The sequence below is a fragment of the Ascaphus truei genome, chromosome 5 (genome assembly GCF_040206685.1).
Source record: "Ascaphus truei isolate aAscTru1 chromosome 5, aAscTru1.hap1, whole genome shotgun sequence".
NCBI lineage: Eukaryota > Metazoa > Chordata > Amphibia > Anura > Ascaphidae > Ascaphus > Ascaphus truei.
In genome coordinates, this window is record NC_134487.1 from 120421784 (window position 1) to 120442487 (window position 20704).

The 20704-nt window shown below is 44.9% G+C and overlaps 1 protein-coding gene across 1 annotated transcript in view; it reads right to left on the reverse strand.

The window, feature by feature from the left end:
- TMPO (thymopoietin) overlaps window positions 1–20421 on the reverse strand; it is a 63393-nt gene extending 42972 nt beyond the window's left edge. Inside the window, exon 1 of the mRNA XM_075600535.1 lies at window positions 20322–20421. The gene's annotated coding sequence lies outside the window, so the exon portion shown is untranslated. The remainder of the gene's footprint in view (window positions 1–20321) is intronic.
- Window positions 20422–20704: the final 283 nt, after the last annotated feature.

Below are 20704 nucleotides of genomic sequence, written 5' to 3' on the forward strand. Positions count from 1 at the left end.
GGGAATGTCACGCCCAGTATGGAGCCGCCACTAGCTGAGTGACTAGCGATCCCCGCTCCCATGTTAGGGCTTGGTGTGAAGCTGCTCGTTAATCTGTCAGGGTGATGTTGGTGGGCTACCGGCCCAGCTGGTGGTACCCTTGCCTGGCATCAGAAAGGAAAGTCACTTGTGGTAGGGATACGTCCGATCTGATGGGAGTACTGGCGGCCATATTTTTGCCTTCCCAACCCGCATGTCTGGTAGGGGAAGTTGCCTAACTAGAGACTGTAATAGTGTATTTGTAATGGTGCTCAATAGTGCTGGGACTATGTGAAAGGAGGGGAGTGTGCTGGGTGATAATTGTATTTTACAATGGTACTGTGCCTTTAAATGGGCATAAGGTACCCTGAAGGTAGGAGTGGGTTGCCAAAGACAGCCCTCTCTTTCCTCATTAGGTAGCCCCAGGTTAAGTACTCACTGAGTCTTCTTTCTTCCCCAGTCTCCCCTCCAGAGCGTGCAGCTGTATTAGAGTGTAGATCCAAAGCCAGGGTGTGCAGCGCACAGCAATAAGGAGGAGCAGGTCTTGGTGGGTCTCAGACGGTGACAACTCCAGATGAAGTGCCATGTGAGGCACCTAATGTAACCATGTGTAATATACTTAACCCTTCCTCTCTTTCATTATCCTCTTCCTCTAACATAGGAACTTCTGACTCATTTAGAGAGGATTGTTTACTGAGAGATATGGAAGAACTTTTTCTAGAAGGTAACACTTTAGAAGACACACAAACACACATTCTAGGAGATTGGGAATCTAAACTCAGGGAGAAATCCATTTTTTACCCCACTTTTGCCAAAGGTCCCTATCTAAATATGTTTGAGAACCTTGTGGTCCGTGACCTCAGATTGCTGGCTCAGGGTTTTTCCTTTTCCCCTTCAAGGTACGATAACCTCAACAAGGAGGAGAGAACTGCTATTAAGTCACTTCAAGAGAATTCTGGGTTAGTAATTAAAAATGCAGATAAGGGGGGTGCTGTGGTGGTGCAGAGTAGGACTGACTACTTCAAGGAAGCATTTCGCCAACTGGAGGATGTGTCCTCCTACTCTGTGCTTTCACGGGACCCCACGGATTATTTTCTGAGAGAACTGCTTGAACTTGTAGATCTGGGGACAGCTACACATGTTTTGACTAAAAATGAACCAGACTTTATTATCAATCGCCACCCTATCATTCCCATCTACCACCATCTCCCAAAGATCCATAAGACTTTGGTCGACCCTCCTGGTCGGCCAATAGTCTCTAGCATTGGATCTTTGGGAGATGGTTTGTCTCAATATGTGAATGCATATTTGCAACCTTTTGTTAGGAAACTGCCCTCTTTTATTCTGGACTCAGGTGACCTGCTGACTAAATTAGAACATATCAGTTGGAATCAAGATTACCTGTGGGTTACCATGGATGTGGTCTCCCTGTACTCGATCATTCAACACGATCTGGGCATGACGGCTGTCCGCCATTTCATAGAATGTCCAGGCAGCTCATTACCTACTACCACTTTTATAATGGAATCAATACTTTTTTTACTCACGCACAATTATTTTCTTTTTGATCACAAGTTTTATTTGCAACTTCGGGGGACGACAATGGGGACAAGTTTTGCCGCCTCCTATGCCAACCTTTTCATGGGGTGGTGGGAGAATAAATTTATCTTTGGAAGCACAAATCTTTATAGACACAATATTATTTTTTATAAACGGTTTATTGACGACCTCATCTTTATTTGGCACGGGAACACTGACACTTTATTAGAATTTATAGAATATTTAAATAACAACACTTTTGATATCAAACTCACTATTAATTATCATACTCATCACATCAGCTACCTGGACATTTTATTTTATATTGACATCAATCAAAAAATACAATCTGACATATACAAGAAACCAAATTCCCGTAATTCATTTCTTAAAGCGGACAGCTGCCACCCCAGATCTGTGATCAAAGGAATACCTAAAGGCCAGTACCTCAGACTGAGACGGAACTGTTCAACTTTTGACAGTTTCATCACTCAGTCTGAAGAGCTGACCAATAAATTTATTGAGAGAGGATACGACAGGGAGACCCTCCAGACTACACTACAGGAGGTCAAGGGAATTGAACGAGCTACAGTAATGCCGTCTGTGACCAGAGTGAAGAGGGGAGGTGTATACACTGAAACAAAAAGAGACAGAAAAGAGGACGTAGCATGTCCACTGTTTATTTCACAATATAGCAAATCCAGCAGTCAAATAAATAAGATTGTGAATAAGCACTGGGAATTGTTACGGATGGATCCAATCTTAAAGAAATATACAGATAAGGGTCCAAAATTTGTCTACAGAAGAGCTAAGACATTGGCTACCTTTTTATCACCAAGTGTAGTATCAACACCAGTAAAGAGCTCAGAACATTTTGTGACAAAGGGATCTTTTAGATGTAATCAGTGCAACATGTGTCAGTTCATGAAACCAGCTCGACATGTCTTTTCCCACAGTCCACATAAACGCTACACCATACATAATTTTATCAATTGTAACACTACATTTGTAGTGTATTTGATTACGTGTGGCTGTGGGAAGAGATATGTCGGTAGGACCACAAGGGCATTAAAAGTAAGGATGCAGGAACACTGCAGGTTGATACGCAAAAATGATAGGGAACACCCTGTTTCCAAACATTTTTCGGAATGTGGGCAGGGAGGCATCAGTAATTTCTCATTTGTAGGCATTGAAAAGATAATCAGAAAAGAAAGAGGGGGTAACACCGTGAAAACATTAGACTGTAGAGAATCCTATTGGATATTTACATTAAGAACAAGGTTCCCTGACGGAATAAATATAGAATGGAATATTAACCATTTTCTCAAATGAGTATTATGTATTTTGGAACAATAATGTATACAGTATATTATATGCTATTTATAGAAATATACCAAAAGGTTTTATACATTGTGAATATGTCTACATAATATATAGTATGACTAAAGCATATGAATACGTATTTATATGAGAATATATATCAATGCTCTATTTTTACTCTTTAGTAAACGTAAAACAAGTAGACGTCATTTTTTCTATTTTTTGCATTCTTTGCATTTTTTTGAATTAACGAGATAACTAAAACAGTGGGTCTAACTTTCATTATGGTCACGACCTATTGTTAAAATTATCCTGATTTGATACATTACACTGATAACTGGAAGTCTCCATTATTCAGGTCAAGGTATTCCAAAATGAATGTATACATCCATGTAACTCCACATTAGATAGATGTTTATTATTTACATGATTATTATTCTCATCCAGCGGGGCATGCAATTTGCTGTAAAGTAAGGCACGAGACACATTTGTTGCTTTTTTTAAAAAGAATGTTTTTATTTTTTGTATTTATCATCTAATCCTTTTTTGGATAAATACATATTTTTTAACAATAAACTGTCTTGTTTTATATGTTTTTTATATGTTTTTTCTGTTTAAGATATGCATATTATATCACTTGTTTATTATAAGTATTTGAGTCACTGTGTAATTATATACATATATTGCCTATAGGTTTTTATGTATACAGCTTACTGCCTATATACAATTTCACTCCTTTCATTGATCCCCCAAATGATCCCCTATAACCCAATGTGGCAGGGATGTGATATATTATTTTACCCATCACAATAGGATGCCTCACCGCTTGCGCGGAACATGGAGGAAGGGGGTGTTATCCTGCATGGGTCAGAGGCGTGCATTGCACTTAGAAGCGCCCCAAGGGGCGTTATATGCTGCATTACATGGCTGACAGCAGCAGTGTGCTCCCTGATACCTTGGCGCCGCGCGCATGCGCGGAGGTTTCATAATACACATAGAGCACCAACATGGAGGAAGGGGGCGTATTCTGTCTGGGTCAGAGGCATGCATTGCGCTTAGGACCGCCCCTAGGGGCGTATACATGCTGCAAACACATGGCTGACACCAGCATTATGCTCCCTGACACCCTGGCGCCGCGCGCATGCGCGGAGGTCTCAGAAAACCATAGAGACTATGATAGAGGAGCTGGCGCCGCGCGCATGCGCGAGTACAGCGATTTTTAGTGGTTTAGACACCATCCATGACGTCACGTTTTGGCGCGAAAATAGGGCAGTCAGCTGTATATAAATTGTAGTTTTTAACCTAAACAGCACTTCTTGATAAAGTTCCTTGAACGAAACGCGTTGAAGGTTTGCTGTTGTCCCACACCATGAATTAAATAAAGGACTATTTTTTCTGCAAGACCTGCTCCTCCTTATTGCTGTGCGCTGCACACCCTGGCTTTGGATCTAACTAGAGACTGTTCCAGGGTAAATGAGAGGGCACCCTTGCGGTAAGGTCTCTGGTAGATACACTACTTGTGGGCCTCTATCAGAGCGTAGAGCTTGGTCTGTGGCCAGTAGTAGGGTGTTCTCTTGCTGGTCAAGGTGGTAGTGCTTACTGATGAGGCGGGCTCCAGCCAGACCAGGTAATGTCCTTAATGCACTGCAGACAGTGAACATGGGTACATGGACGGGCGCCCCTCCTACGGCAACCACGTGTCGCAGGAGTTCTCCTAGTTTCTCAGCCCATTTGCCCACTTGTTGTGGCGTGAGCGTAGGCATGCTGACTGATACGATACTACGTGAACTACTGAGTAGGGCACCCCAGGGCTGATCTCAGCAGCGCCTCCATATGTAACAGGTGTTCCCTGTGAACACAGACGCTACTGATGCTGTATATTACCTGTATGGCCCTCAGAAGCCTAAGCCTCCGCTCGGGGAGCCTGGGGTACAAATATATCTCTATCTCGTGGTGCAACGCCTCCACCTGGGAGGGATCCTGACATGGTGGGAGGGGCCCCTCACAGGACTCAAAACAATGACACACACTTGGTATGAATAAACAAAAGTAACCTTTACTGAATATGTATATATTCTTATACTCTATAAGTCCCAGCGTCCCTCACTCCCACTTATGAGTGTATACCCCTTGCCCACCACCTTGTACCCCCACACCGTGTCCACAGTATAACCCTTGTCCCGTGGTCAGCGCTGCCACTATGTGTGAGTACTCTATAAGTGGTGCACTTGTGTAACAATACCTGCCCAGTGCGACGGCACCTGGGCGTTCAAAGGATCTTCAAAAAGGATCCGATGACCTACTGGCGACATCCGGTTCCTCCAGCGGGATGATCGGTCAGGGTTGTCCACCCTGGGTACGGTTCCACTCTCCCTGCGGAGTAGGCTTGATCCCAAGCCTCTTGGTGGGAAGCGCAGCGTCCGTTGTGTCCCTAACTAACACTGTATATGCTAATGGGGCAGGGTCCCTAATCTAGGGCCTGTCCCTGAAGCACCACAAACTGACTGAGTGGCTCAGGGCTAACTGGGGCCTAGGGGGCTGCTGGCCTAGTGCAGTGGGTCACTGACCCCTGCACCCTCACCTACTTCCCCTAGCCTCTCCTGGCGCCGACTGACTAGCGTGGGTTATGTGACAGCTTCCTCTATCCTGCCTATGAGGATCCTCACACCCTATTGGTTCATGTGGGTTGTCCTAAGGCTCATGGGACTTGAAGTCCCTGCTGAGAGCCCTCTCCTCATTGGTGGGGATTCGTGCACTATCACTGCACATGGGTGAGCTAGCCAAGGGCCTCCGTGATCGTGCGCACCAGATAAGATGGCGGCGCCCTCTGAGGGAGCCGCCGGTACTCCTAGCGACGCACTCGCCGCTCCTCCACTGCCCGGCTTCCCCCTGCATTACTGAAGGCGCGCGCCGTGCACGCACCCACACCCGCACTTCCCCCCGCGACCGGCCACTCTGCTCCCGACTGTCGCGGTGAGTACCTGGAGGCGGGTGTCCGCTAAGCAGAGGGGGACCTGGCTACATCAGTCACCAAGAGAACTCGATTCCATGATAGGTTGAACAGGACCAATGTGGCTGTCAAAATCTGATTTTTAAAGTTGTAATAATATTGACATGTCCAACATAACTTATTAAAATGTAAGGCTGTATGAGTTTTCAAGCTTTTGAGGTAATTTATTAAAAACAATCTCTGCTGCAAACATAGTGCCAGATTTATCTTCTCATAACATCAATACAGCTTTATTAAATTACCTTTCTGCTCGTATCATAACAAAGCACCTGAATAAAAGATCTACTGTGATTTTCAAATTTCAAATTTGCAACCTTATAATTGCCGGTGTATTAGGCGTAAAAGTAATGACAGCACTGTGCAAAGTATTATAGTGAGGGACAAACAAGCAGTAAAGCTAACAATTGCATAATATATTAGTACATATAGACACAGTCAGCTAAATTACTGATGCTTTTCGGGGATTACATGGATCTTGTAAAAAAATAGACACTATTTATGTCTAAAATATTAACTATAGCTCATCCCAGTAAATCTGCAATGAGCTCTAGAACAAGAGCTGCAAAACCTGAACTGACTTGTCAATTTGGTTTCAACTGGGCACTCTTTGTTCATACAGCAAACAATGCATGTCTCAGAAACAGACATTCATACTGTACCTTCAAGGTGATCCAAACTCAGCATTTCAGTCCTATTCATACTGTATATCTAACAGCAGTAATCCCCCCAAATATATTTATCGCTTCATTCATTATGATGCAGCCCTGCTTCCCAATCATAACCCTTTTAATTATTTATTTTAAATCATAAAGATGGGACAGTTAATTATACAATTATACTTTTATTTTATTTTTATTTGTTACTTTGACAGCCACTGTATTCAAACATGCCTCGGGATTCACAAAGCTCCGATAAGAAGTATTGGAGCTTGATATGGCTTTAACTGTCCTTCACCTGAATTTAATAATAAACTATATACATAGCACTTTTTTTTGCAGCATATTACTTTTTTGTCATTTCCACATGAAGTGTATGTTTACAAGACTGCCAGCAAAAGTTGCTGCTTTGCAAAATCTAGTTTACGAAAAAGTCAGAGATAGCAGCCACCAAAACATTTATTGGCCTTATGCCTGTCTGCATGGTCTGTTCCTTTGAAGCTGAGCTTCCCTGAATTTGTGTGATTTCCATAGTCCTCTGTCTAGTCCAGCAGTCCCAACATACCACCTGATTAGGGTTTGCACACCTTAAAGATTCTGCATTAATTCCCTCACCAAGCATTCTATTGCCAGTCCTCTGCCGCCTTCACAGTCACAAACTGGCTGGCTCTTCATCCCTTACGTTCTTTCCCTCTCTATCTTCAATAATTTCACCCTCTCCTTCACTCTCTTTATTTTTAGCCCACTTCATACTTCCTCTCTCTGTCATCCTTCCTCATTTTTACCACATGCACCAAGTCCCATTACCTCACCCTCTCTTTCCTCTCTTCAATGTATCTTTAACCTTCTCCCCATCACCTTTGCACTTTCCCTTCTTCTTCAGCCTCTTATATTCATCATACTCAACTCGCTTAAAATTGAGTATCTGTGTATTTCTTGCTACCATTCCATTTTCAATTTTTCCTTTCCTGCTGTGTAGCAGTAAATAAATTAAGTTCCTTCTCTCCCCCCAAACTGCAGTACAGTCTTCTACCCCATCTTCTGCAAGCATTTCTCCTACGTTAGCAGTCACGCTATGCTTTCTGGAGTGCAATATTCCTGTTCTCGGTTGTGTCAGACGTGTGTAAGGGGGAGGGAGATGCCATGTATGGGGACTGTGGTGGAGGAGGAAATTGCAGTTCCTAGGGGGTTGGGGTTCAGAGCGCCTCTCTCTCCTCCCTGCAATATGGTTGCACTATGGTTTCTGGGGCACCATTTTCCGGTTCTTGGCAGTCATTGAGTTGTCAATCAAGAAGAGGTAAGACACGCCCAAGAATGCATAATGCGATTGCTTTTACTCCCTTAGGCAAGGCCCCTGCTACAGTCAAAACAGAGGAAAGTGCAAAGGCACACAATTTCAGATAACAGCAAGGTACCAAGATGGCGGAGGACAGGAAATTCACCCTGACCTAAGATGGGGAGTGTTAAACTGGCTACACTTGTCCTAGGCCTTTATAAGGCAACCTTTTACAACCAGTCAGTGCCCAAGCAATGTGTTTGTTCATTTGGAGCCCTTGTTTGTTCATGTTCCTTTGTAAAAGCCTTGATCCCGACCTGTGATCGTTACTACGATCCATTGCTTCGCTATCCTCTATTGTTGATGATTGTAGTATTCGTCAGAGGAATGTTTCTAATGGAGCACACCTCAGTTTTTTAATAGTTGGTTGTAGAATGTAATGCATCTCTCTTCCCTCCCACCTTTCTCTCTCTCCTCCCTGCCCTTTCTTTCACACACTCTACCGCCACTCTCTCTCGCTATTTATCCCTCCCTCTGACTTCCATTGCCACCACCTTCCCCTGCTGCCACACCCACCCTCCACTGCTGCCACCCAAACATGAAAAAGCTAAAAATCAGGACATTTGAATGAATTTTAAATAATTGTCGGGATTCCGGGACGTTTAATGAAAATCCGGGATGTACAGTATGGTCACTCTAGAGAGAGGGGAAAAAGAGAGAGAGAGAGAGAGAGGGGGGGAGAGGGAGAGAAACAGGGGGAGAAAGTGGGGGGTTGGGGGGAGCTGGCAGGGCTACCAACAAGGAGGGAGAGTACACCTCCCCCCGTTCAACCACCTGGGGCCCTGGTGGAGACTAGTTCTGGCAGGCCTGCCAACAGCTTTCCACAGGCTCAGAAGTAGAGCTTCCACTTTGGCCCCCCCGTGCCAGCGGCATTGCGAGCCCCCTTCACTTTCTTTTACATTTCCCTGTCTCTTCTCACACAGCTCCTCACTCTTTCAACCCCCCCTCTCTCCCCCTTCTCACAGTCCCCCCTCTCTCCCTCCCCATGTATTTCTCTCCCCCTCTCTCACTCCCCACCTCTATATCCCCTCTCTCTCACTATTCCCCTGTGTCTGTCTCTACCATACTCTATCACTCACCTCCCACTCCCCCTCTCTTACTATTCCCTCTCTGTCTCTTTCTCCTCTCTCTCAACTTCCTCCTCTCCCCCCCCTCCCTCATTCTCATCCCCTCTCTTTCTTACTCTTCCCCATCTCTCTTCCACCCTCTCACTTACTCTCCCCCTCTCCTCTCACTCCCCTCCTCATCTCTAACTATCCCCTCCTCTCCCTCCCCCTCCTCTTACTCACTCTACTGCATCCTGTCTAACTCACTCTTCTACCATGTCTCTCACTAAATGTCCCCTCACTCAATACCCTCTCTGCTCTCACTCAAACCCCCTCTCCTCTCCCACGCAATCCCACTTCTCTCACATTCAATCCCACCTCTCACACTCAATACCCCCTCTTCACACTCATTCCCCCTCCTTCCTCTCACACTCAATCCCCCACCACTCTCTCACTCAGTCCCCCCCTCTTGTACTCAATACCCTGTCTCTAAGTATTTTAGACTTTTAGCTTAGGTGAGGCCTCCCGTCTCATGGGGGGAGGAACTGGGGCCCCACGGGCGGATGTGGATGTTGGGCTCAACTTCCAGCTCTGATCTGGCACACCGTCGTGGGGGGATTGGCGTGAGAGTCCGACAGCTGTGGAGAGCAACACAGAGGCCCCGGCAGTCGGATGCAGTAATTTTTCCTAATTTCAAGTGCTAGCTGACCCCTCGAGCCACGAGGGCCCTGGGGCTCTTGTCCCAGCTTGTCGGCGGCCCTGAGTCCTGGCTCCCTGCAAAAGCTGTCGGCTGTCCAGCCTATGAGTATCTAAACCATTCTGTTTTTGAATAATTGTCTTATGATCGGTCTGCCTATTCACTAGTGTTTGTGGAGAACTTTAATTTGCCCTGTTCTGTGTATCATTTTAGTGGTGTTTCTGTGCAACTTTCTGTTTGTTTTGTAGTGTGATTGCTTCTGTAATACATGTGTGTGTCTGCATGAGGGATCTGTATATATGTGTGTATCTTTGGTGTCCTCTCACCATGCGGAAAAGCTGTATTCCCTTTGCTTAAGAAAATGTAGACACTTTCCATTCAAAGCATGTTGAATAGGGAGCGGTGTTTATGTTTAACTCTTTTTGTCTGTCTTGACAAAGAAAGAGTTAAGGAGGAGGGAACATGAAACAATACCACATGATTTCTATCTGAAATATCATTTATACCTAGAATAATTAGATAGTGTAGATATTGACCCTGTATATACAGTATATCAAAACCAATTAAAGTACCCAAGCACGCTGCCTAGGGGTCACACTGGACTCCTCTCTCACATTCGCCCCTCACATTCAAAACATTTCTAAAACTTGTCGCTTTTTCCTCCGCAATATAACAAAGATACGCCCTTTCCTCTGTTGCTCGACTGCTAAAATTCTGACTCAGGCCCTCATTCTCTCCCGTCTTGATTGCTGTAACCTCCTGCTGTCCGGCCTTCCTGCCTCTCACCTGTCTCCCCTACAATCTATCCTAAATGCTGCTGCCAGAATCACTCTACTCTTTCCTAGATCTGTCTCAGCATCTCCCCTCATGAAATCCCTCTCCTGGCTTCCGATCAAATCCCGCATCTCACACTCCATTCTTCTCCTCACTTTTAAAGCTTTACACTCTTCTGCCCCTCCTTACATCTCAGCCCTAATTTCTCGCTATGCACCATCCCGACTGTTGCGTTCTGCTCAAGGATGTCTTCTTTCTACCCCCTTTGTATCTAAAGCCCTCTCCCGCCTTAAACCTTTTTCACTGACTGCCCCACACCTCTGGAATGCCCTTCCCCTCAGTACCCGACTAGCACCCTCTCTATCCACCTTTAAGAACCACCTTAAGACACACTTGCTTAAAGAAGCATATGAATAGCACCGTGAATATTCTGAACACATGATACATAAAGCTTGGCCCCCTGCAGACGCACTTACCAGAACTCCCTCCTACTGTCTCTGTACGTTCTCCCTACCTACCAATTAGACTGTAAGCTCCTCGGGCAGGGACTCCTCTTCCTTAATGTTACGTTTATGTCTAAAGCACTTATTCCCATGATCTGTTATTTATATTATCTGTTATTTATTTGATTACCACATGTATTACTACTGTGAAGCGCTATGTACATTAATGGTGCTATATAAATAAGGACATACAATACAATACAATACTTTTGTTTGTACGCATGGCATCTCTAAATGATCAGAGTGAAAAATCCAAATATGCTAGATGTTAAATTGTTAATACTGTGTTGATATATTACAAGATAAAATGTAATCATGATTACAACTACATAGATAAAACAAATAATGGTGTGTCCACAGTCACAGTGAAGGTGGTAATACAAAAGTGAAAACAAATGACAGTTTCAGCGGCATAAATAAAGTGAATGTGTGCTCTAAAAACGTGAAAATACTTTTGTGATTGTTAGGAACATAAGCAGCAAATTTGCCAAGGAAAAAAAGCAACGGAGAAAGTCAGAGTTGCAAGGCAGTATATTATCATACTGATCAACTTTCCACATTTGACCGAGACACCCTGATTTTCTGCTGAAAAATGTACAATTTGAAAATAATTCCCTAATCCCTGTGTAAGTCAATGGGAGTTTTAGAAGTCTCCTGCATTTTCCTTTCAAATCTCCCTGAAACAAGCTTTTAAATGTTGGCCAGTATGTATATTACAAGTATACCGTGGAAATAAAATAGCATTACCCATGGGGTCTTGTCCAGACTGATACCTATCGTTAGGTTAATAGTAATAACTTGCTTTTAACGATATATCAGAGTCCAATTCTGAGTTTCAGTCCATGGTTTAGGACAACTGCCAGATCGCACCATGGTGGTTTATGAGATACACTCTGAGGCTGTATCTAGAGTTTAATTTGAAAAAGTGTCTTAGTTTGGTGCTTCCCCAGTGCAAAGTACTCAACAAGTGAATATAGTGCTCAAACAAACAAATACAGAGTGCATACAAAAAAAGTGTGTATATATATTATACTGGTGTATTAACATATTACATTTCTAACAATGATATAAGTGAAACAATTTGATAACGATGATAAATATATATATATAAAATATAGTAAATAATATACAAGTGAAATGGATTGCTCCTTTAAGCCTAACTAGTTTTCTCCAAAGAAGGGGACCGTAGGATGATGTCCAATAAGTAGGAGAAAAGAGAACAAAGGAAACCAATATCGCAACAGGTAAGGATCTTTAGGTATAGATCTATAAGATGCACAGCACAAAATGGAGCGTGGTGACCAAGATGATTGTTTATTTAAAAACATATAGAGAAGTAGTGCTGGCAAATTCTCTAACGCGTTTCACACTTGGAGTGCTTTATCAATAAAGCACTCCAAGTGTGAAACGCATTAGAGGATTTGCCAGCATTACTTCTGTATATGTTTTTTTTATTGCAAATACATAAAGAGAAAGAATCCTCACATGAGCACTCTTCCTTCACTAGAATGAAAAATAAATACATTTTATTATATACTGCACCGACACACTTTATTCGAGCAAATACCCAGTATGTACCTGGCAGATACCTGGAATGCGCCGCTCCTCACCTCTGACAAGCCCCGTTGCGTTTGCCTTCCCAGCCTGGGTTCATGCCTGGCTGACGGGCGGCTGATCTGTTAAATGATAATGATTAGGATTTAATAGGCTGCAATGCTTCGCGTGTCTACCAGATGGCATAAATTCATGAATTGTAATGCAGTATATATATATATATATACTGTGCAGTACAGGCATACCCCGCTTTAACATACGCAATGGGACCGGAGCATGTATGTAAAGTGAAAATGTACTTAAAGTGAAGCACTATTTTTTTTCCACTTTACGATGCATGTACTGTTCTGCAGACATCATATATATGCATAACTAATGTCAATAATGCATTTGTAACCAAAATAAATACAGTAGGCTTTATAGAAAGAAAATCTTTAATGTCAGCTAATTTTTTCTTACTAGTGCCCCCACAAAATACATACCAAAAAAACCCATCCCTCTAAATACATGTAACCCCACCCCGCCAATACATATTAAAAATGCCCCCGCCAATACATATTAAAAATGCCCCCGCCAATACATTTTTAAAAGACCCACACCGCCTCAATACATTTTTAAAAGACCCCCCCCTATAAATATTTTTAAAAAATCAGGCCGCACGGGTAAAATCATATCTCCTCCAGCACCCCTCATATCACCCTCCCCTGCATCTCCCTCATATCACCCCCCTGCATCTCCCTCATATCACCCCCCCTGCATCTCCCTCATATCACCTCCCCCTGCATCTCCCTCATATCACCTCCCCTGCATCTCCCTCATATCACCTCCCCCTGCATCTCCCTCATATCACCTCCCCCTGCATCTCCCTCATATCACCTCCCCCTGCATCTCCCTCATATCACCTCCCCCTGCATCTCCCTCATATCACCTCCCCCTGCATCTCCCTCATATCACCTCCCCCTGCATCTCCCTCATATCACCCCCCCTGCATCTCCCTCATATCAACCCCCCCCTGCATCTCCCTCATATTACCACCCTCATATCATCCCCCCTGCATCTCCCTCATATCACCCCCCCTACATCTCCCTCATATCACCCCCCCTGCATCTCCCTCATATCATCCCCCCTGCATCTCCCTCATATCACCCCCCCCCTGCATCTCCCTCATATCACCCCCCCTGCATCTCCCTCATATCACTTCCCACCTGCATCTCCCTCACATCACCCCCCACCTGCATGTACCTCACATCACCCCCCACTTGCATGTCCCTCACATCACCCCCCACCTGCATGTCCCTCACACATCACCCCCCACCTGCATGTACCTCACATCACCCCCCACCTGCATGTCCCTCACACATCACCCCCCACCTGCATATCTCACATCCCCCCCCACCTGCATGTACCTCACATCACCGCCCACCTGCATGTCCCTCACACATCACCCCCCACTGCATGTCTCACATCCCCCCCTCACCCACCTGCATGTACCTCACATCACCCCCACCTGCATGTCCCTCACACATCACCCCCACCTGCATGTCTTACATCCCCCCCCACTTGCATGTCCCTCACATCACCCCCCCGATGTCCCTCACATCACCCCCCCACCCCATGTCCCTCATATCACCCCCCCATGTCCCTCACATCACACCACCCCCTGCATGTCCCTCCTCCCTTTCTTTCCCTACCTCAAGCAGCGTGCAGGTTGCGGGCGGCAGAAGCATGGCAGTCAGAGGCGGCACACGCACGCTAGAGCGCGGCTCTGAGCGGGCTCGGGGGAGTGATCGGAAGAACCGAGGGGGGGGGGAGTAATCGGAAGAACCGGGGGGGCTCGGGGGAGTGATCGGAAGAACCGAGGGGGGGGGGGAGTAATCGGAATAGCCAGGGAGAGGGTAAGGTGACCGGAAGAGCCAGGGAAAGAGGGAGGGGGGCGGGGGGTGATCGGAATAGCCAGGAAGAGGGGAAGGTGATTGGAAGAGCCGGGGAGAGGATGAACCAGGGAACAGAAGAGCTGGGGGAGCCGGGGAACGGAAGGGCTGGGGGAGCCAGGTGAAGGAAGAGCCGGGGAGAGGAAGAGAGGGCACACCGCCACAGCACGCACACGCCGCCCCCTGGTGTCCGTACTCGCGAAGCACGCGTATGTACACAGGGGGTAAGGTGCAATTAAAAAAAAATGTACGTACTTGCGAGTGTACGTAAAGCGAGTGTATGTAAAACGGGGTATGCCTGTATTGCAGCCAGCGGGAATAAAATGCTTCAATCCCTGCCTGGAAAATAACCCAATGCACTCGGGCAGAAAACAGTCACAAACCTCAATACACCCGGGTATACCCGAATTCGTGGGACTAGCCGAGCTCGAATAAAGTGTGTCGCCAGTGTACTGAAAGGAAATAAGAAGTAAAACCTATAGGTGCTGAGCACTATTACCCTAGGAACTGTACTTAGAAAAATTGAGATAAATATCTCATGTGCCTACTGTCATGGAATATGACAGAGTGCTAGTAATAATTCCCACATAGTCCAAACGAAATTCTCCTCCGGTACAACTCCCCATAGTGTAGTGGGTGGGAGTACTATACTAGGCTGATGGAGTTATTACCACCATCTCCTAAATCCAGGAGTAGCATAACCCTGTGATATGGGTATGAACCCACTATGTATTAGTAGGCTCAAATGATAGCAAATGCCCTTACACACAACCCCTACTCAATTGATATAAATCATGGGGAAAGGGGGGGGGGGGGGGGCAGATGATAAGCCTAATAAGGAGGAGAGAGCAGAAATGGCAGAGAGGCACTGGGTTAAGTAGAGATATAATAATCTCACTTACCCGGCAGCATGGGGTGCTTCCTTTAATGTCAAGTCAGTACCATGTTAAGGTGAACACGCCACATACACCTCTGCTAGCACTGTGTCTAATGGTGAGCCCCATGGGTGATTCTCCAGGCAATGAAGCCAAACCACTATATGCTAATTCCTAGCTAGTGGCTGCCTCCTGGGGCCCACAACTATTAAACTAACCCTCTCTGTCTTAAAACAGAATTACTGCTGTGGACTAGAGTGGGGGAGCTCAAAAGATGCAGCCTAACGCTGCGGTCACACCTATGACGTCACGCGTTGCGTCACAAACACCCGACGCGCGTTTCGTCTCTGTGGAGACTTCGTCTGGGGTGGGTGCAGTGACGCGTCAGCCAGCCGGAGCTACAAGGAGCTTGTGGTTTCAGCGAGTGCCGCGTCACGTGACACGCAAGGGAACCAATCACAGATTGGATCCCAGCAGCCAATCCGATATCCCCCCCCTGCTCCGATCCCCCCTTCCGATTCTCCCCCCTGCTCCGATCCCCCCCGTTCTGATTTCCCCCCTTGCTCCCCTTCACATTTGTGTGTGTGTATGAGAGCCTGTGTGTGTGTGAGGGGCTGTGGGGCTGTGAGGGACTGTGGGGCTATCTGCAGTGCTGCGCTGTGTCTGTGTGATGGTCCTGCCCCCTCACATCATGGCCGCACCCCCCAACCATTTTGGCCACGCCCCCCGCTCCGAAAAAATTTCACTGCAGACCGCAGGTCGCGGTGCAGTGAATTGCACGCGCCGCTGGCAAGCAAGGCAGCCGTGCGGGCGTGTGCAGCGGGGCCCTAGCCTTAAGGGATAGTGCTATCAATGGTTATTTGCTATACACATGTGGTTACTTGACCACATTTAATTTGTAATTCCAATTGTGTTTAATTGTGTTTCTTAACGTGGTTGCTTCCTCTCACATGGTCAGTGAGTTCCATGGGATAATTTTACTTGGTAATCAATCCATACTCTGCAGAACTATACAGACATATATTCTGCAACAATCATTATAGAATAGTATATATTGTACCTAGCGCACACCTGCTGCACAGAGGTGCATGAACACCGAGAGAGATTAGAGGATAGGGTGAGGGGATTGGAATGGGATATTTCAGACTTTATAATAATAGGCACATAGGAAAAACCCTAAGAAAGGGTCAAAAGAACCCCACTAGAATGCACTCTTTGCTAATATTTTCAAATTACTGACAATAATAGCCCATAAGTGAATATCTCCGAAAGGTAGATAATGTAGCCAAAGAGGGAAGGATAAAACATAGTTTACCTCCATGCACCTGCTACTATAACTTTTTAGGACGTACCATTATAAGAGAGCAGTCTGATTTATCTGTTATATTTTTAAAAATAAGGGCTGGTGGCCATTGTGATGTCCAGTGAATGAAGTTGTGGTCGTTGGGAAGCGCAAACATGTGAAGACAAAAATAAATATCTGATAGTGCAGTATTGTTAAATACAAAAAATGTGGGTTTCTTCTTAAAGTCTATAGATAGCATACTCACAAATGTGAGGATGGATATATGTGCGTAATGGTTTCTTTAAGTGATGAATCGCCAGCTACGATAGAGATGTTTAGTCAGCCTCAGCAATAATATATGCGCTGGTAACCTTTATGATAAAACAAAGACCGGGCATAGTGCAGACTGTAGTATATTTATAAAAAAGGTAAGTATAATACAATACACTCACATGATGTCGAATGATTAAAAGCAATTAGATCACATAGCCGATCTCGGCTGCAGTTAGGTAGACTTTCTGCTTCCCCTGGAAACAGCCCTCTGTCTGGCGTGCGTCTCACGGCTGCGTCTCAGTTGTGTTTATTGGGATTGGGAGAGGGGATCAGCTCGAGGCATGGGTAAGTCAAGAGTTAATGGAGAATGTGAACAAACCAGCCTCAGCATGTCACAAACTAACCTCAAGAACTAATTTATTAACTACTACAGTATATAAAAGTCCCCAAGCCGCAAGTAACAGCTGAAAAAAAAAACACATTTTAATTAGTTACAGGCACTACTGTCAAAGTTATTGGGGTTTGTGACTGCATGGACCAGAGGAGCCCAGGACGCAGATTAGTCAAATTAAACTGTTTTAATTCAGCAACAAAAATAACAAAGAAATGGGTGTTATTTCGCAGCCCTTCAGCTGGTTGGAAACGGTATGAGCCCTGGTTTATGTAGGGCTCCAGACCCTGCTCATAATTCACATCTCTTGGGGTCAAATATCCCCTCTATGCTGATGACACAAATTTCCATTTCAACCTCAGACTTTACACCTGCTGTACAGACCAAAGTCTCTGAATGTCTTAACACTATATCATCCTGGCTGGCCCTACGCCGACTCAAACGTAACATGTCAAATACGGAGCTCCTTAAACTTCCTCCCAAGCCTAGCCCTACTGTACCCTTCTACAATACTGTTGGCAGCACTATCATTCTCCTAGTATAAGGCTGCGTCCATACTTAGTGCGACGATGCACGTGGCGCGAACAAAAAGCCATGCCTCTATGAGGCAGGCCATAGAGCCCGAGACTGTGCGCACGATGAAGCGCGACCGCGCGCGACTGCCCTGCAGACTATATATTTTGATTTTGTTGCGCGACGGCCGGGTCACGTGAGTGGTTCAGCCAATGAGGGTGAACCAGCTCGGTGGTGTCATGGCCACGCCTCTTACATGTCTCCACCACGCCTCCCGGTTGTGTCTCTCCCCTAAGCCACAAATCACTTCTGCAGCAGGCGTGTGCTCCCTCTTGCGCCTCTAGTATACCTTCCGCCTAACTAGCACACTGCCAAGGTGTCACATTTTACTCACATTCTCCTCTCACATTCACATTGTAGCTAAAACTTGTAGATCTTTCCTCCGTAACATTGAAAACATACACCCTTTCCTCTGTCTCTCTACTGCTAAAACTCTAACACAGGTCCTCATTCTCTCTCGTCTTTACTATTTTAACCTTCTACTGTCCGGCCTTGCTGCCTTTCATCTGTGTCCCCTACATCTATCCTAAAGACTGCTGGTAGAATCCCTTTACTCTCTCTTATATCTGTCTCAGCCTCTCCTACTGACATCCCTCTCCTATTAAATCCTGTATTACTTACAAAATTCTCCTCCTCTCTTTTAAGGCTCTTTTGCCTCTCCTTACATCAGAGCCCAAATTTCTCGTTACATTTCTCAATGTGGGTTGCCACATTTAAGTTTTTATAATATGGGATGCCGAAATCCAGTATGAAAGTGTGACGCCATAATGAGCGATGAATGATCTGCAAATGCTTAGAGCTGAATGGTATCTCCCGCTTGACTGCTATATTATTTTTGTTTTTTTGTTTTATCCTACATGCTACTTAGATTGTAAGCTCTTCTGGAGAGGGGGTCCTTTTCCTAATATCTACTTTTCTATTGAAGTGCTTATTCCTATTATGTTATGAGTATTGCTGCTGTAAAGCGCTATGTACATGGATGGTGATATAAATAAAGATATACATACAGACATAATCAGGGCAATCAGCACACCTAGTTCTCAGCAATCGGCCTGCAGGCCCCTGTATGCTGAAAATCGACGACTGGCTCAGACATATGCATTGTGGCTGTATGCCAGAGTGATAGAATCCTTTTTCCTGTCACAGGATCCAGCACTGGTACTTGGACCACAGTTTTAAATACGACTCAGGGCACTGAGTATAGGTTTGAGAATCTCGGAGGTGGAATATTACCCACAATAATTATTCACCAGCTTGCTATCTTCCTGCTGGCCACATGAGTTCACTGTTTCACCATGCATGACACTGGCTGTTTGCAATCTATGCTTTCTCTTTTGCATCTCCAAATTTTCCAAAATAATAGAAAAGGCTAAAACATCACAATAGTTATAATTTCATGCTTACATTAATTATCACACATATTTTCTCTATTGAACTCCTCCGCTATCCTGGTTGGCTTCAAAGCATAAATCCCCACGAAGACATTTGATACCAATGGCTAATAGTGTACATTTGAAAGATCAAAAGCTTACAGTGCTAATACCTTTACCCCTCTGTTCTTTTATTTAATATAATTAGGTAATTTTAGAAAAAAAAATACTATTCAAGATTAGCCATTTTAGACAAGTATTATAAGTAAACAATAGATAATTTTAACGTGTATGTGTGGCTTGATTTATAAACTTACCTCTTATCTGCACTGCTGCTTAATCACCTTGGCAACAATAAATGCGCCTTTGGGAACGTATTTTTTATCCATTTTTGTTCTACTTCTGGTCAAGTTCCATTAAGAAATACTGACGCTGTGTATTATTGAGGATAAACCTATTAAAAAGCTATTTCCCTCTCACAACTCTTATTCAAAAGTACTGTAAGGGGGAGAAACATCTGACAAAAGATGTGTGTATATTTCTAAATTAATGATCCATTGTATTCCCTACTAAATGTGTGACATTTACATGAAAATGTGCAAATCCTGCGAGATATGCCGGTAAATGTAGCGAATACTGAAAATGTTGCTAAATTGTTTTCTCAAGTATTAAAGTAGCAATTCCCCTCAGGCGTTTAACTCCTAATGCTAGTTAGTTCGAGATCGTAAGCTCTTCGGGGCAGGGACTCCTTTTCCTAGTGTTACTATATGTCTGAAGCGCTTATTCCCATTGTGTGTTATATTATTATGTCACGTGTATTACTGCTGTGAAGCGCTATGTATATGGCTGGCACCATGTAAAGATATACATACATATGTAACCCCTCCGTTAACCACCTCACACTAATCTGTTTCTTGCTCATGCGGGGGCCTGAGTTCTACTCCCCGTTAGTGCTGCGTGTATTTACCAGCTGAGCACGTGATCATATATCAGACAAACCGGGCACGACACCAGGGTAGTTATAACAATTTGATGAACAATAGAAAAGGTATAAACACAACTCTTAAACCATCACAGCGAACCTCACTGGTTGAGGATCACCATAGTACCATTGTCACACTTACAGTACAACCCCAACGCTGCGCTATCCTAGGTATTGGAGAATCTTACATTACCCCTGACAACCGTGTGTCATAGGGAATCCTGGTGTATGTGCTAGCACGTAACGTTGGAGCTCATGGTGGTTGGTGTGGTACCGTGTCAGGCCTGTGTTTCGCAAAGGCTTCAGTACTCTTTTTACGTGTCTTGCTGATGAAGATCCTCTTTGTAGTTACTCAGTTTCCTTAGGCTGGAGGCTGATGATCCCCTGATACTTTGCTCAAAGAGCCTGTCTGCAGACTGCTGCTACTGCTGTGGCTGCTTCTGCTGCTGCTTATAACAGAAACTATTCTCTGCAGGGTTCTTCTTCTCCCTCTCTCCATGTGGGGCTCATGCAGAACCCTTTGTACATGAGGGATCTGCACACAGCCACAGTCCTTTAGCTCTCAGCAGAA